This window comes from Octopus sinensis, linkage group LG16 (assembly GCF_006345805.1).
Source record: "Octopus sinensis linkage group LG16, ASM634580v1, whole genome shotgun sequence".
NCBI classification, from domain to species: domain Eukaryota; kingdom Metazoa; phylum Mollusca; class Cephalopoda; order Octopoda; family Octopodidae; genus Octopus; species Octopus sinensis.
The window spans coordinates 41,629,099-41,649,098 of NC_043012.1; the positions used below are offsets into that span (position 1 = coordinate 41,629,099).

The 20,000-nt window shown below is 35.6% G+C and overlaps 1 long non-coding RNA gene across 1 annotated transcript in view; it reads left to right on the forward strand.

The window, feature by feature from the left end:
• Window positions 1-8,089: 8,089 nt before the first annotated feature.
• LOC118766617 overlaps window positions 8,090-20,000 on the forward strand; it is a 24,830-nt gene continuing 12,919 nt past the window's right edge. The window contains exons 1-2 of the long non-coding RNA XR_005002555.1: window positions 8,090-8,101; window positions 16,875-16,879. This is a non-coding gene — a long non-coding RNA (uncharacterized LOC118766617). The remainder of the gene's footprint in view (window positions 8,102-16,874; window positions 16,880-20,000) is intronic.

Sequence of the window (20,000 nt, forward strand, 5' to 3'; positions counted from 1 at the left end):
ACACTTATTGACATAAGTGTGCACTATAAGTATTCTAAACGTGTGGCGTTATTATTCGTATTATTGGTTTCAAATCCTAGCACAAGACCAAATATGGTTAGTTATATAAATAATAGTGATTCTTCTTCGATATAAAACATAACACGTGATCTATCTTGGTAGGTTGTACTGCAAGTTTAATATGAAGCTTAGAGAAGTGTGTGTTATATACATATATTGTGAACGGTGTAAGCAGCAAATTATATTTCTTTCTTTTGTCCACTGTTTACAAGCCATTCCATTTGTATGAATACATTCTATTTCAATTGTATATATGGAATATGGAAGCACTCCGTCGGTTACAACGACGAGGGTTCCGGTTGATCCGAATCAACGGAACAGCCTGCTCGTGAAATTAACGTGTAAGTGGCTGAGCACTCCACAGACACGTGTACCCTTAACGTAGTTCTCGGGGATATTCAGCGTGACACAGAGTGTGACAAGGCCGGTCCCTTGAAATACAGGTACAACAGAAACAGGAAGTAAGAGTGAGAGAAAGTTGTGGTGAAAGAGTACAGCAAGGATCACCACCATTCCCTGCCGGAGCCTCGTGGAGCTTTTAGGTGTTTTCGCTCAATAAACACTCACAATGCTCGGTCTGGGAATCGAAACCGCGATCCTATGACCGTGAGTCCGCTGACCTAACCACTGGGCCATTGCGCCTCCACCAATTGTATATATACATATAGATAGATGGGTGTGCGTGTGCGAGAGTGTATGTGCGCGTGTGTGTGTGTGTCTGTATGTGTGTGAGCGTACCTGTGTATGTGTGCTTGCCTGTATACATTCACATGCAGACATATATATGGTTGTGTGTGTGTGTATGTATGTATGTATGTATGTATGTATGTATGTATGTATGTATTGTATGTATGTATGTATGTATGTATGTATGTATACGCATATCTGCAAGAGCAGCCGAAAATATATACACATATATTTACAGACACATACATGAATATTCTATACATTCACTCAAATACAAACATGCATATATATATATGTGTGTGTGTGTGTGTGTATTTACGTATACAGCATATACATATATATATACACATACATATTAAGCAGATATATACATATATATATATACATGACTATATAAGTATATACATATGGACACGCACATAACTAAATAAATATTTATACATGTGTGTGTGTGTGTGTGTGCGTGCGTGTGGGTATCTGTATACACACCTATATATTTGATTATCAGAGGGAGAGATAGAAAGAGAGAGAGAGAGAGAGAGAGAGAGAGTGGAAAAACTGAAAACAGAGAAAGAGAGAGAGAAAGAGAGTGAGGTGTGGCGATCTGACTGTTTTCCTTTACGTTACATTTTCACAATAAAATTATTTTTCGCAATTTAAATCGTTGCATTTAGATAAATTTAAGACAATAGCTAAATATTAATATTGTTTAGAAATATTTTTTTCTGTTTATTGAGAATTCTTTGCACATTCTCATTTTCTTTAAAATAAATTGAAATAAATTCATCCTCCTCCTTTTAGTTTTATAACATTCCTCTCATTTTTATTCTTTTAAACTTGCTCCACATTCTGTTTTAAACTCTTAAATCTCGCATTCTGGCAATCTTTTTCATTTGATTTTTCGTCCCTTCTTCATTTATAGCCCACAGTCTTCTTTCTTCTTCTAACGAACCGTTTTATATTAACTACCCCCCCCCCTCTCTCATTCTCATCCCATTTTTCTCGTTTGTTTTTCATTATTCAAGCTGACGAGCTGGCAGAAACGTTAACACGCTGGGCGAAATGCTTGGCGGTATTTCGTCTGTCGTAGGTTCTGAGTTCAAATTTCACCGAGGTCGACTTTGCCTTTCATCCTTTCGGGGTCGATAAATTAAGTACCAGTTACACACTGGGTTCGATGTAATCGACTTAATGCCTTTGTCTGTCCTTGTTTGTCCCCTCTGTGCTTAACCCCTTGTGGGTAGTAAAGAAATAGGTATTTCGTATGCCGTTACGTTCTGAGTTTATTATTATTATTATCATTATTATTATTATTATCATTATTGTTATTGTTGTTGCTGTTGTTGTTGTTATTATTATTATTATTATTATTATTATTATTATTATTATTATAATTATTATTGAGGTCACTGACTGGAATCGAACCCCAAGATTCCGAGTTCGATTCTAGGCAGACATGAATAATAATAATAATCTGAGTAATCATTCCTATGGTATTTTCCGATCTTATTATTATTATTATTATTATTATTATTATTATTATTGAGGTTACTGACAGGAATTTGAACTCAGAACGTAACAGCAGACGAAATATCGCTAAGCATTTCGCCCGGCGTGCTAACGATTCTGCCAGCTCGCCACTTTTGGACCTATGCTTCTATCCTTACCGCTACCAGTTTTACGATCACCATCACCACTAATGCTACTACAACCGATACTGCTGCAGCAAACACAATGGCTATGAGAATATCAGCAAGATACAACGACAACAAGAGGAACATCATCACGAATGGCAAAATAACAGAAGAGCAGATACCAAGAGAAATAACGATAACTGCAAAAATAACAGTGACACTAAATAAAAAAAAAGATCGATCCTGATATGAGTAATGTTAGCAACAACAAAATTAATTTATAGAAATTCATTTACCGTAATTGACTTCAATTATTGTCTGCTACAAGTCTGACTTTCGCATTAATATACATATGAGTGTCAAGGCGGAGAGATGGTAGAATCGTTAACACACTGGGGAAAATGCTTAGATGCGTTTCTTCTGTCTTTACATTCCGAGTTCGAATCCTGCCGAAGTTGAATTTGCCCTTTTCTTTTTAGGATTCTGAATATTTCATACGAAACACAGTGAGATTCAAAGAATAATATTGCTTACCAAATTTAGTTCTGTACTTTTCAAAGTATTTCTATTCTCAAGATTTTGTTTTTGTATTTGGTTTGCAAATCGTTCATTGAAATCAATTTGTTTCATCTTAGGTGGGTCGTTACACCAATACTAACCACACGCACTGGTTCAATATCTCTTCTATATTACTAGCAAACGTAACTAAGACATAACACTGACGAGAAAGTCAATGGAAACGAAAGGACCTTGACAAATAACTGATTGATTGATTGATTGATTGGTTAACCAACTGATTACGCAAGCAATCGATTACTTAGTTAACTAATTAATGAATTAATTTGTAATAAAGAAATGAAATTGAATCAGTGCATGTGTTTATTATTGACGTTTTGTGCCGCACTCCACGATACAACAAAAGACTTGAATGATATTCGTTTATTAAGAAAATGATAAACAACGGAACAAAGGACATCATCATCATCATCACCATCATCGTCATCGTCATCATCATCATCATTATTGCATGCACCGATACTTAACTGGCATTTAAAATTCCATTATTACCACTGTCCATGTAATAAAGACAACAGCAACAACAACAAAGACGGCGATGACGACAACGACAATGGTTACGATGAGTAGTAGTAGTAGTAGTAGTAGTAGTGAGAGAGAAGAAGTGTGAGGGTAGGGATGGGGAAGAGGGTCGCGCAGCGGTAGCTGAATTCGATTCTCCCAGCATCATTGGAAATTTTTATGATTGTAATTGAAAGGCAAAAAAGAATGGTAGAAATGGTAAACTGGGCAGAAGAAGTAACAATTAATAGAATTTATGTAGCATTATGGAAGTAGTTAGAAAGAAGAAAGAGTTGGAATGTCTTGGAGGAAACGGAATGGCTGGCGAAAGCATGAAAAGGAAAAGAATAGAGAAGTTATGAGATACTATTGGGAAATGATACTGAAAAGAATATATTATAGTTGAGGAACGGAAGATCCTTCGTCAGTCTCGACGACGAGCACTCAGTCGCGGGTCCGACTTTATCGTGAGTCTATCATGTAAGTGGTTGAGTATATCACAGATATGTGACGCTTCATTCTCAGTTTCGATCGCTGTGGTGTGACTGCAACTTTGAATTACAAGAACAGTACAGAGAGAGAGAGAGAGAGAAGAATCGAACTCGCTATTGGATGCATGAGGCTGCTATTTTATTTATCGGTCCGGAAAAAGAAGAAATTCAATGTTAATCTCCAAGTGAATAGTACTAAGCATTCTATCAGAAAGTTTCAAGTAATCTTATCTATTCAACATCTTCAATTGAATAATAATGATTGATATGAATGACGAAATATTAGAATTGATTAAACGTGCAGCGAATCATAACATTATCGTTGTGAGTAATATTTACATCATAAGCTTCAGTTACCTTTTAAGTTAAACTACTCTGTTTAAAGCTTTCGTACAAAAACTTTAAACATGTGTAAATACGCATTCTTATTCTCTTCGTTCAGAGAAAATTTAAAGGAGATTGCCCTGACATACCCCTCGGTTATTTGATTGCTCATCACTTTACAAGACCCCCCCCCCTTCGTTATAGGCCCACGAAGAGAAGTTATAACGACTGTTATTTAAATGCGGCAAAGGCCTTCTTGGTTTACAATAGCCGTTGTAAGTATACAGTATTTAGAGATAATTTCTTAGACGAGTACAGGAATTCAAGAATAGGTGCGGAAACAAATAGTTTATTATATCCGCCCCAGACCAGAACTTTTTCTTAACATTCGCTGAAACTGAAGGGCAAATTTGTTCTCGGTGGAATTTAAACAACTGAAATCCTTTGGGGCCAAGAGCCAGCATTACTAGAGTCCAGCCATATGATTGCCCTTCTATTATATGGAGTATTGTCGACAGGGACGTCTTTATGTACCATCGGATGACGCAACTGTAAACTCTGTCTTTTAAGAAACAGCGTATATTTAAGCAGAATGTCTCAGAAACACAGCATCTCAAAATCGGTTCTTGCGTCGATTCTGAACGACTCGAAAAAAGCACAGGTGAAAACCAAGGAAGACAACTATTTTAATAATACAAGTTAATCTCTGTCGATCCGCTTCAATTAAATTATATCATCACAGTCACAGTTCAATAATACTTCGCAGCCTGTAACTATGTTCCCCAGTTGACCCAGAACACTTATTGAGGAAACAAACTTACCAGAAGCGAATAATGATACACCTTCCAAACCGAACGCGGCTAATTCTTCATTCATCGCATACATCTGATTAATAATTCACGTGTTTGTGCATAAGAAACTCTGCATTACGGGCGTACTATTGTAAATATTGACACTATCAGGGAAATGTTCAAATTATGTTGGTCCAATTCTGTTCAACCATCTTACAGAACGGCATGCACCTGTAATTGCTCTAACCCCACAGCAATTATTTGGGTTTGCTATTTGCTGAACGCTTGGTCTTTTCCGTTAGATTTGAACTTTTGCTCACTCACCTCGGCCATATTCATGATAATATATTCCTTCTTCCCTCTTCCATTCAAAAACCACTGTTTTACTGTCTTTTCTATGACGATTGGCCACTCAGAGGACAAAGTATAAATCGATAATAATCCCTGTACAGAAAGAACCCTACACTACAATCATTGTAGAGATCAATAGATACAGTTATAAATACACAGACACTCGCGCACAAACTCACACACATATACCACATACATATACATATAGTTACAAACTATGCTATATAATACGTGCTTAGAACCCGTTGTCATGAGTATCTATGAATAACGTGAGTAATGAGGTATGAGCCTGTTGCAATTAAACTAGATGTATCTATTGTGTAGGTTTACAGGGTCTTTTTCACTTATTAAATAGGTAAAAAAAATTTATAAATATCACTGGAAAATGAAAATCGAAATCCTTAAATCCTTAAATCCTTAAAAATGCTTCGGCCCGAAGGCCGCGGCCATGCTGGGGCACCACCGCTGGGTCGATATATATACAGAATGGATAGATATTCTCACATTTCTTTCTAATATGTCACTCCTGAGGTATTGGTTAAACTTAGGTTATGGTAGAAGAAAATTGGTAGTACCCAATCCTGGTTTTTATTGGATGGCATCCACCGAAGCTGAGGAGCAGCAGTGTGAAACATGGCCGTGAAGCAAATTTTAAAACCATAAAATCACTAATAGTTTCATCCACCAATTGAGTGTCTTCAATCCAGCATCTGAGATCACATTCCTTAACAGAAACTGGTAATCCGTCGGTTGTGGTGACGAGGATTCCAGTCAGGTTCCAACTGATGGAACAGCCCGCGTGTTGGCTTAAAGTGCAAGTTGTCGAACATTTCATAGACACGCATAATACACTAAACGTACTTCTCATCGGGGATTCAGCGTGACGCAGAATGTAGTAAGGTTGGCCCTTTGAATTAATGGTACAACTCATTTTTATTAGCAAAATCAATGTGACATAAAGCGTCATGTTCAAGTACACAACCTGCTGCCGGGAATCGAACTCAGGGCGTAATGATCGTGAACCGAATACATGCCTTCACTGAATCACATATGCAATCGGGAACACAATACCTATTTCTTTACTACCCACAAGGGGCTAAACACAGAGAGGACAAACAAGGACAGACAGACGGATCAAGTCGATTACATCGACCCCAGTGCGTAACTGGTACTTAATTTATCGACACCCAAAGAATGAAAGGCAAAGTAGACCTCGACGGAATTTGAACTCAGAACGTAACGGCAGACGAAATACGGCTACGCATTTCGTCCGGCGTGCTAACGTTTCTGCTAGCTCCGCCTTTCGGGAACACAATACCAATGAAAGAAAACGAACCGACAAAAGAACCGCCGCTGATTCACCTTATCGAATCGAAACAAATCCGCTGAGGTTTTCAGTCCCCAAATCCTTGATTATCTTATTGATGTAAACACAAATAAATAATCTCAACAGATAAATAAGAAATTAATGAATCAATTAATACGTCGTCAGGAGATGAATGAAAGAAAGTTTGAATTATAGTTGTGAAATATCACGAGACAGTTTACAATGTAATCAAAAGAAAATCTTGTAGTGTGATTTCCACACTAATTCGGTTTAAGTTGGCTTATCTTTCTTTTAACCGCTAATGAAAGACGCAGACAAATTATTAGTCCTCTATCTTATCTATAACTTTAATATATGTCTATCTTTCGTTGAATGTGGCCATGCACAGCTCCACAATCAGGCTTTAGTCAATCAACCCCCGTATTTCTATCTGCTACTTGTTTCAGTAAAACAAAATGGCATAATGGGAAACGTGTTGGAATCACGTCTGTAAGGCCGTGGTTTCAATTCCCATGTTAGACAGTACACAGATAAAACGCTAGACGTTTTATCTATAAAATCAATTCCACTATTAGCTAGTGAGGTTAAGGTCAAGATTTCAATTCTCAGCCTAGGCAGTACGTTGTGTTCTCGAGGGAAACATAATTTCACGTTGCCTTAATCCTCTCAGGTAAGATCAGCACCAACAACAGGTGGAGTTTCATTGTGCTCTCTCGGTCGTCATGGCAACCGTATTAAGTTCCCGCTTATTGAGCCAGTAGACACGTGAGAAACCGAAGGCATTGAGTCTTATTTTATCGAACCATTCACTTGCTGGACACAAGGTCGTACAATACAAATATATCACCGATTACATTACGGAGTCAGTGATGGACACACGTTTTATATATGTAATCACATACACACACAGATAGAAAGAAAGAAAGAAAGATAGATAGATAGATAGATAATAGATAGATAGATAGATAGATAGATAGATACATACATACATACATACATACATACATACATACATACATACATACATACATACATACATACTTACATACTTACATATATACGTAGACAGACAGACAGACGACGGACGGACGGATATACAGCTAGATAAATAGATAGATAGATAGATAGATAGATAGATAGATAGATAGATAGATAGATAGATAGATAGATAGATAGATAGATAGATAGATAGATAGATAGATAGATAGACAGACAGACAGGCAGAAAGACAGAGAGACAAACGGATATGGATGTACATAAACAAACTCTTTCAGTTATGGATGTACATAAAAAAAAATGTTCGGATATGGATGTACATAAGTATAGAAGAAATAAGGACAAACAAAACTTTCTATTATTGTTGTGTATTAGGAAGATGTTTAACACAATTTTTAGAGCGTCAGAAAATAATTGCTCCGTGGCACTTGTTTGTCACTCCTCACGTTTTCAGCTCAAATCCCGCTGGTGTCAGCTCCAGTCTTTCATCAATCCAAGACCGACAAAGTCGAGTACTTATGGTCGATGGCCACGAATAATCTCACGACCTTCTCTCGAAATTAATGATTAGTAACTGAATAAAAGTAAGTGAAAAAACGTGTTATGTTGTACATCAATCATTTCTAAAGACCTAAAACCGATTTCTTTGAAAATATGGGTTCCAATTTATGTGAAAATTAGAAACAAAACAGGAAGTATTGGAAGTGTAAGCACCATTTTTTGAGACATTCATTGAATTTTGCTGTTTATAATTCCTATTTCCTTACCAAATTCCTTCTGTTTAACCAAGGAAACTCACATATTTTCTGAGAACATTCTACAAAAAAAAACAAAAAAACAGGCAAATGATTTATTTTAAGAAACTTTTTAACATTTATTTTCTCAATTTTCGATTTTATTTTTCTCTACATTCATATATATTTTTTATATATGTGTATGTGTATGTGTGTAGGTACATATATATATATATATATATATATATATATATATATTATGTGTGTGTGTGTGTGTGTATATGTATGCATGCATGTATGTATGTATGCATGTGTGTGTGTGCGTGAGTGTATGTGCATCTGTATATGTGGGTATGTATTTATGCTTGTATGTTTGCATGTATAGATGTGAATTTATGGATATATGTACGCATATGTGTATGAATGCATGTCTACAAATGTATATATATATATATATTAGCATGCTTGTTTATATATATACATATATAAGCAAGTGCGTATATATGTGGGTATGTATGTATATATGTGCGTATATATATATATATATATATATATGTATTTTTTGTGTGAGTGTCCGTATGTATGGAGGTAGGTACGTTCGTATGATAATCTAACATGGATTCAATAATGTTCACTTGTGACATGTAAAATGAGAAACTGTTGTACTTTTAAATTGTATAGATTTATTTAAATTGCATTTATTTATTTCTTTATTCAATATGAAACAGTTTCCTCCTCTCCCTATCACCCATTCACTCATTTCTCCCGTTGCTCTTCTTTTACCAACACGCACACACAAGAACAGCAACACTTTCATACACGCAACTACATACAGACACGCACACGAACACTAAACGACGTGTATGTAAATACACACAGAACAATATGCACACACATACGCACACACACACACTCACAGCCTCTTTATCTTTTTCTCTTTATCTCTCACTTTCTAACCACATTAACGGACTTATTGGTTCCATCGTAAATGGAATTTTCCTGAAATTTTCCAGAACTTTTTGCGTGTTCTCGTCTATGAAATATACAAAATGGAAGAGTGAGAAAAAAAAAAACAGAAAAGACGGGAAAATAAAACAGGAATAAAATCGTTAAACATATTTGCATAATTTTAAAGTTTTATAATTATTATATGTATTCTTTGAGGAGCGACTGCAGAGAGACATTCTCGTCGGTTCATTGTGTTGTTGATGTTGTTTTCAACTGATAATTTTGGCTTGTTCATGTTGTTGTTGTTGTTGCTTTTATTTTTGTTGTCAAAAATAAATTATTGTTGTTGTTATCATTGTCGATGTTGTTGTTTCTTTTCCATTTACTTTCTGTGGTTAGCAATGCAGTAGAAGTTGAAAACGAATCCGTGTTCTTTTAAAAGACGAGACGAACGAAATAGCAGGATCGGCAAAAAATAATACATTTAAATCTATTTGCACACATTTACTTCTATTGAGTTCAAACCTTAGTTTGGCCAACCTTTGTTTCGCCTTCTAGATGTATACATCTTCATTATGGCATTTATAATTATATGAGATGAATGTATGTCATCTGTAAGTTTATTTTAAAAGGCCGCAATTTACCTAGCACTCTCGTTGGCCGCTGCTGAGGCAAATCTTCGTCTTCCTCTGACATTTATTGTGTTTTTAATATAGCACGTCCAAAAGAGATATTGTCTCCGTACAAACATCACGTTGACAGCCCTCTTGATGTGTGTATACATTATAAATAGATGGCTATGCGTGTGTGATTATGGGTATCGTTTGCACTATTAATGGTGTATATCCTATAAACTTTTTTTGAGTATGGATGTATGGTCAGCTAATATTTTCTTATTTGGTTTTGCTTTGTGTTGCGTGATGTTACCCAGTCTTATAAGAGATCTACATACGTACCTACATACAGAAACATATTCACACATGCATACATTTATGTTTATATACGCACACATGCATACATGCATACATATATACATGCATACATACATGCATATATACTCACCTGACTAAATACATACATGTGGTCTATAATCATAAAGTGTTTTATACAAGTTAAATTTGTTCATTTTTCAATTCAAGTTTTGTTTTGATGCATATTTCAGATTTGCGGAAACCTGCAGGCAATTAAGCACGTACATTTATCAACATGTATACATTATGTATGTGTATATGCACACACACACACACACACACACACACACACACACACACACACACACACACACACACACACACACACACACACTTGTATATACGTGTTTGAGAAGTGTTCTAACATTTTGCTTTAAGGATAGCAGAGTTGTTACTAGACAAAACGCTGTGGAATGATCAATGATTTTGTCCTGTTACTTCCAGACAATACACAAGTTTACAAAGAGCAACATTTTGTAAAAGTGACTTTCACAGACAATTCGCCTTCGACAACATTTCCAAGATGGCCACGAAACAATTATTCACTACGCAGGAGAAAGTGACATTTCTAAATATCAATGAATAGCCGTGCTCGCAATACGAAAAACGGTTCTCAGATGACGCTGATTTTTTTTCTCTTTTTTGTCAATTTTATTATTTGCTACGAATTAAACTACAAACAAAAAAATTACAAAACTATTGTTTCCTTGCCAGCCTGCTGTTATGTCGGAACACTTTTCACACACGAAAATACACACGGGTGTGTTTCATTTCATTGTATGAAAGAGTACATTTCTATTGCGATTGCTTTGTTCGTGGCTGCGCAGAATGTGACCGAAAGTAGCAGACGTCTATCTAAATCAGCACTCAACCATCGTTTTGGTTTATTTCACATTTTTATTTATTTTTTAAATCAAATTCAGTAATCTGAGAAATATGTATATTTGTATGTAGGTGTACACACGGTAGACACATCGGTATATATATCTGTGCGTATATGTGTGTGTGTGTGTGTGCGTGTTTGTGTGTGTAAATCTGTATGTTTCTGTGTATCTCTGTGTATATGTGTGTGCCTGTGTGTGCTTGTGTGGTGTGTGTGTATGCGTCTGTGTGTATTGGTATGTGTCTGTGTGTTTGTGTGTTTGTATCTGTGTGTGTGTCTGTGGCTGTGTGTTTATCGAAATTAGGTTGACATTGCCTATGCAGACGTAATGTTATTTTGGCAGCCATATTTATTTTGTCTCTATCTTTCTGGTAAATAGGTATCAAGACACAACACCACGCAGACACAACGCAAAAACACATGTAGAGTAATGGTCTTGCTACACGAGATGGTCACGACTAGAATACATTTCATCCTAGAAATGCCCCATTGCTATGTTTACAGCAAAAACATAAACAGAAGTACCAGGTTTTAAGAAAATAAGTAGTGGGGTCGATTCGTTCGACTAAAATTCTTCAGGACAGTGCTCCAGCATGGCGGTAGTCTACCGACTGTGACAAGTTGGTGTTAAAAGGTAAAAGATATACTATCAAATGCAATGGTGGCAGCGAAGATTACATTGGACAAAACAAATATTAAGCATGAGATTAATGTTTCATCGAATCAAATATGAGATTTCAGCACTGGACAAATCCCACTCAGTGAGCATTTGGACATATACGCAAAAACATCCCAAATTTCTTGTCTTCCTATGTTAATACAAGATATCAAACAAACAAATTAGATAAGGAAAATTCGTTTATTAAAAAGTACAAAACATGCCTGAAATTGCGATTAAAACATCACTTAATATACAATTGGCGTTTTTCACTATGAATGTTATATGCCATATCTACCAGACAAAGATTTCGACGTGACATTCTCACACGATTCACACATGATCTTAACACATGGACTTTGCGAAAACTAACTGAAAATTCCTTTCACTCACCAGATAACCATCCGCAACCAATTTGCACGTTAAATAGAGCGTTCTGAACCACATTCATTCTATAAAAATTAAAGGATGTGTACAGCAGTGGCGAGACTAGACAGACATTGCAACACAGCTGCACATACCATCCACTTTCGAAAATCAAATGGGAAACGGGCTAAGTATATACATATGTGCGTGTGCGTCTGTGTGTGTGTCTGTCTGTCTATCTGTCTGTATGTATATATATGTATATAGATATATACATACACACACACACACACACAAACATACATACATACACACATATATACAGATAGATAGATAGATAGATAGATAGATAGATAGATAGATAGATAGATAGATAGATAGATAGATAGATAGATAGATAGATAGATAGATAGATAGATAAGTTTCTTTATTGGCCACACAGGGCTGCACACAGATGGGACAAGTTACAAGGTAGAGCTTTTCTTTTGGGGGATGAAAAAAAGGGGGTGGCGTAGGTTTTCGATCAAGAGGGATCGTAAAATGGAAGAAAAGAACAAAAAAAAAAGAAAAAAAGAAAGAAAACAAAAATAGAATAAAAAATAAAAGGAATAAAAGAAGAAAAAAGAAATGGAAAGGAACAAAAGAAAAGAGAAATGAAAAAAGAAGAAAAGGGGGAAAAAAGGGGAAGAGGAGAAAAAAAAGGAACGATCAATAGGGATCGTGTATCACAGTGTTATGATATATGGTGTAAAGGGGAAAGCAAGTAAGGTTTATTCGTGGGAAGAAAAGCCTACGAAAAAGACCACGGTAACCTTGGTCAATATTGTTATATGTTAGATAGATAGATAGATAGATAGATAGATAGATAGATAGATAGATAGTCTACGTTTTGAATGAAACATGTGCACACAGCTTGAGTGATGGTTGGAATCACAGGCATGGTATAAAAGTCTGCATAACAATTTGCGTTATTGGCAAGAAATTACAACTAGCTCATATTTTAATACGGTGCACATTAAATTATGCTTACATATACGAATACACACACACACACACACACACACACACTTACATACATACATAAATAGACACAGACATATATGTATGTGTATGTTTATATATATATATATATATATATATATATCACAATCAAGGAACGGCCATAATAGGCCATTCACCCACTAGAAATAACAGCCAAAGCTTCAACCGCAAAATAACATTAATTCCGCAAACCAGGAGAAAATTAAAAAACATTTACCCTGTAATTTCTTATACGATGCACCGTTTCATCTACTGTTTAATGGTAAACTAACCTGATTAAATTAAATCAAGCCAATCTTCCATAGGCCCTTAGATTCGTCAGTAAGAAATAGCCAGATCGGAACAGATATTTTCACGAGGCATTTCTGTCCCTGCCTCGGCAATATCTGACCTAAAATTTTCAAATCATCGCACTCGCGCCAAATTTATCGGCAGCAAATAAATATAAGCTGCCGATTCCATTACGGAATCAACCAGAAAATTCATAATTAATCAATATAGGGTGGCAAAAAAAATTTTGTAGAATTTTTTTGCCACCAGCGGCCTAGTGGGAAAAAGTTAAATAGTCAAAGACCATTTATAAGTTCAACATCACAATCAAGGAACGGCCATAATAGGCCATTCACCACTAGAAATAACAGCCAAAGCTTCAACCGCAAAATAACATAATTCCGCAAACCAGGAGAAAATTAAAAACATTACCCTGTAATTTCTTATACGATGCACCGTTTCATCTACTGTTTAATGGTAAACTAACCTGATTAATTAAATCAAGCCAATCTTCCATAGGCCCTTAGATTCGTCAGTAAGAAATAGCCAGATCGGAACAGATATTTTCACGAGGCATTTCTGTCCCTGCCTCGGCAATATCTGACCTAAAATTTTCAAATCATCGCAATCGCGCCAAATTTATCGGCAGCAAATAAATATAAGCCGCCGATTCCATTACGGAATCAACCAGAAAATTCATAATTAATCAATATAGGGTGGCCAAAAAATTTTGTAGAATTTAGGTTAGTTTACCATTAAACAGTAGATGAAACGGTGCATCGTATAAGAAATTACAGGGTAAATGTTTTTTAATTTACTCCTGGTTTGCGGAATTAATGTTATTTTGCGGTTGAAGCTTTGGCTGTTATTTCTAGTGGGTGAATGGCCTATTATGGCCGTTCCTTGATTGTGATGTTGAACTTATAAATGGTCTTTGACTATTTAATTTTTTCCCACTAGGCCGCTGGTGGCAAAAACATTCTACAAAATTTTTTTTGCCACCCTATATTGATTAATAAATATATATATATATATATATATATTAAGGTATGTAGAAAAATACAACATGGACAAGAACGTATAACTCTTAGAAGACGATACAATAAACATGGACAGGACATTCGAACCCCTCAGTCTTCAGTCAAGAACCGGATCATCGTAGTAATTTCGGCTGATTAATCTTGAGATTACTAGATCACGGCCAGCCCTCCAAGAAAAACTAAGCAACGAGCATTAGAAAAACTAAGCTGGAAGCGTAGATTTCCTGGAAGAAGGATCGAATGCATACGAACACCAGGGCAGCAAAAGGGACAGATATAAAAAAAAAAAAAAAAAACAATAATGGAATACAGAAACATGAAATACAGAAGCATTAACGGTGAAAACAACAAGTGTCTTACGACTGATAACAAGCAAACAAATTTTTTCTCTGGCGCATTGGAAAAAGCCTTTATAGCGGCGGACGAAAAACAACGATGTTAACACGACGAGGGTCAGGAGCTGAAAGGCAGATTTCGGCCAACAGTCACGTGACAGAGAAGAGGGAAAAGAAAAGAAAGAGAAGCAAAGGAAGAGAGAGAGAGAAGGGGGACAAAACGCAACAAAGAGAGAGAAGAGAGAGAAAGAAGGAATCAGAGAGGAGAAGGGATGGGTGTCGAAGAATGACCTGTGAGTGCAGAGCGAGACAAAGAAATAGGAGGGTAGTGGAAGACTAGACCAAAGGATCAGAGGAAAGAGAAGATGAGTAGAGAGAAAAGAGAGAGAGAGGGGGACAGATCAAGTAAAAATGAGAGAGAGAGAGAGACAAACAGAGAGTCGTACCAATTATTAAGAATATGTGTTCACATTAATGATAAGGGGGGTACGGGGCGCCTGGAATATATGTTAAGGTATGTAGAAAAATACAACATGGACAAGAACGTATAACTCTTAGAAGACGATACAATAAACATGGACAGGACATTCGAACCCCTCAGTCTTCAGTCAAGAACCGGATCATCGTAGTAATTTCGGCTGATTAATCTTGAGATTACTAGATCACGGCCAGCCCTCCAAGAAAAACTAAGCAACGAGCATTAGAAAAACTAAGCTGGAAGCGTAGATTTCCTGGAAGAAGGATCGAATGCATACGAACACCAGGACAGCAAAAGGGACAGATATAAAAAAAACAACAAAAAACAATAATGGAATACAGAAACATGAAATACAGAAGCATTAACGGTGAAAACAACAAGTGTCTTACGACTGATAACAAGCAAACAAATTTTTTCTCTGGCGCATTGGAAAAAGCCTTTATAGCGGCGGACGAAAAACAACGATGTTAACACGACGAGGGTCAGGAGCTGAAAGGCAGATTTCGGCCAACAGTCACGTGACAGAGAAGAGGGAAAAGAAAAGAAATAGAAGCAAAGGAACAGAGAGAGAGAAGGGGGACAAAACGCAACAAAGAGAGAGAAGAGAGAGAAAGAAGGAATCAGAGAGGAGAAGGGATGGGTGTCGAAGAATGACCTGTGAGTGCAGAGCGAGACAAAGAAATAGGAGGGTAGTGGAAGACTAGACCAAAGGATCAGAGGAAAGAGAAGATGAGTAGAGAGAAAAGAGAGAGTATATATATATATATATATATATATATACCGAAGTAAACACATAAATGTGAAACGAGGTGGAAAAAAGAGTACTCAAATACCAGTGGTAGAGTGATATGCTTTAAATAAAGTATATATATATATATATATATATATATATATCTATATATATATATATGGCGTCTGTGCGTGTGTGTGCAGATGTGTGAGTGTGTGTGTGTATGTCTGTGTACATTCAATTATTAATTACATGACGTACACAGTTGAACCTGCCACTGTGTGTGTGGGTGTGCGTATGGATTGAGTGTGTCTGTTTATTTGATATATGATTTCGTAAACATTAATAGTGGTCGATATATGAGCTCAAGTGCTACTCCAAACATATCGATCAATTATTCATCGCTGTGTCAGAACGAAATCTGACAAGATATGTTTTTCTCCGGTCGGCCTCTCGAAAACCTCTAATCGGTTTTTGAAAGCCTCTTAACACACATTTATACACGCATGTATGCTGACATATACCAATATAAAACGCTCTCTCCCACTCTCTCTCCCCTCTCTCTCTCTCTCTCTCTCTCTCTCTCTCTCTTGTATGTCTCTTCACATCCATTTCTCTGTCGTACAATCCAACAACCAAACAGAACCATCTTTCAGTAAGCATTTCAATGCTAATTACACAGTCCCAGTTCATTGAATATTAAAAGATGAGCTTCTGTCAGAGATGTCTCTGTTTCCTAGAGAGGTTATAATTCCCGTTTAATGATCAGTGAATGTTTTATAGTGTTTTATAGCAGCACAAATTAAAGATTGAAAAATGTTGCAGAGAGAAGAAATTCAATAAATTGGAGTGTTCGCTTATATATTCAATTTCAAATTCATTGATATATAATCAAAGTATCTATAAGATATTTGTGAGTTTATTTTCGCTATTGTGTAAGGGACTGATTTTGTGAATTCTCCCTATATATATAGGGAGAATTCACAAAACGCAAACGACGAAGACAGGTGGTGTAGACAACAAACAGATGTATTACTATAACGCTCGGGAAGTGAAAAAGTCTTTAACGTTTCGAGCCTACGCTCTTCCGCAGAAAGGAACACATGTATATGTCATTGCTGCTGTTACTGCTTACTGCTGCTGCTGCGGCTACTGCAGCTGCTACTACAACTACTACTACTACTACTACTACTGCTGCTGCTGCTGTTGCTGCTTCTACTACTACTACTACTACTACTACTACTACTACTACTACTACTACTACTACTACTACTGCTACTGCTACAACTACAAAAACTTCGGTCCACCTAAAGAATTGTGAGTGGATCTCGTAGATGGAAACTGAAAGAATCCCATCTTTTATGTATATGCATATGTTTGTACCTGTGTGTATGTATGTATGTATGTATGTATGTATGTATGTATGTATGTACATACGTATGTATGTATGTATGTATGTATGTACGTAGTGGATATTATAGTCATTGTTATAATACTCTGAAAAGGCAGAGACCGTCTAGCGGAAACAACTGTCACCATATACCCGCTCCAGGATGAAGAGCGACCACGGTCAGCACACAAACACCAACTTAAACCCAACGATGGATTAGTCATGAATGGAACGGCCTTGCATTTGATCATTGGTCTGTCAATGAGAACAGCCTTAGGCTATAAGTAGGCGTACGCACTGGGAGGGGGGAGAGTACTGGAAAATCACGAGTGTGGGTTTGGCATGGAATGCACAGTTTCTGATACGGATCGATACGAAACGAATGAACGATCTGACGAATAAATATTCGATCAGCCTTAAGTTGAACCTGTGCAACGTGATTGCTTATGCCTTTGATCTGTGATCCGCTTTCACCTGTTTTGTGCGGAAGTCAATGTAGATGTTGCGGCATTCAGTACGTATTATATGCAAGAGTCGATTGGGAGTAGTAATAATAGTAATAATTATAGTAATAATAATAATAATAATAATAATAATAATAATGATGATAATAATAATAATTAATAATAATAATAATAACAATAATAATAATTAATAACAATAATAATTAATAATAATAATAATTAATGATAATAATAATAATAATAACAATAATAATAATAACAGTAATAATTATAATAATTATAATAATAGTAATAAAAATAATAATAATAATAATAATAATAATAATTAATAATAATAATAATAATATAATAATAATAATAATAATAATAATAATTAATAATAATACTATAATAATAATAACAATAATAGTAGCAATAATATTAATAATAATAATAATAAAATAATAATAATAAAATAATAATATAATAATAATAATAATAATTAATAATAATAATAATTAATAATAATAATTAATAATAATAATAATAATAATAACAATAATAGTAGCAATAATATTAATAATAATAATAATAATAATAATAATAACAATAATAGTAGCAATAATATTAATAATAATAATAATAATAATAATAATATAATAATAACAATAATAGTAGCAATAATATTAATAATAATAATAATAATGATGATGATGATGATGATGATGATGATGATGATGATAATAATAACAATAAGAAGGAGGAAGAACAGGAAGGGGAGATGAAGGCGATTGAGGAGGAGGAGTGGGGAGAAAAAGAAGGAGGAGGAGTGGGGAGGAGGAGAAGAAGAAGAAGAAGAAGAAGAAGAAGAAGAAGAAGAAGAAGAAGAAGAAGAAGAAGAAGAAGAAGCAGAAGAAGAACAAGAAGAACAAGAAGAACAAGAAGAACAAGAACAAGAACTGACCAATTATTATATTGAAGTAAATAAGGTTGAATATTAATATCCAGCGGGGGACTATATCTTAATTAAACATGACTGTAGTGCAGGGCAGTTAGGGTGAGGTTGAGGTGCGCAGCTGGGTAGATAGGGAGTGGTTGGTTGTGTACGTACATGGCCGTTCTGCAACAAATTTAAGGATGAGAGATTAGTGACAGCACCAATGGATAATTAACGATTTGGTGCGGGCGGAATAAATGTGTGTAATCAAATATGGCGTGTGTTGTGAAGTGAAGGAGGATTTTAAATGAATAACAATATGGCTGTTTTAGTCGTTGTTGTTTTTAATTATTCATCTCCCCCCGCCACCTGCAACGGTTTAAACAGAATAAATGTTTTCAATCCGACTAGGATACAAAATTAAAACTAAATTTGTCAACAACTCAGTTTTCGTAATAATCCTAAGGCATGTTACTCTCTTCTTCATTGTAAACTGACGAAATACTCAATTCTACTACGCCCCGTCGAGTTTTAAGTGCAGCACTGAACTACTCCATACTATAAGACATAATCGATACTTCATAAACTATAATTAAAAACATAATATGAGATTTTGATTAATAATGACTTTTTTTTCCTGGCGAATATTAATTTGAAATATAAGGAGAAAAATCACTACTAACTTCTTCCAAAATCGAACCAATTCCTTGTTAAATGTCTGTCAACTGTGCCACCGATTACATTAATGAGGTGCAGTCATCGATAAATAATATTGTTTGTTCCTTACGACATAATTATTTCTATTTAGCTTTCTTTTAGGATTCACTACCTTAAAATATGGATTAGAAGCAGTGATCAGTCATGCGTAGAAATATAAACTTGTTACCAGTTATAATATGCTTCAGAAAAATTGAAACCCGTAAGACAACCAGTCACTGTATTTTGCCATGGAGACTTCTTCCTGCTGCAAACAAACAGGTGTAAAGACGCCGAGTCAGTTCGAAGATCCCCCATCGGGAGCGACGATTGCATGCATTT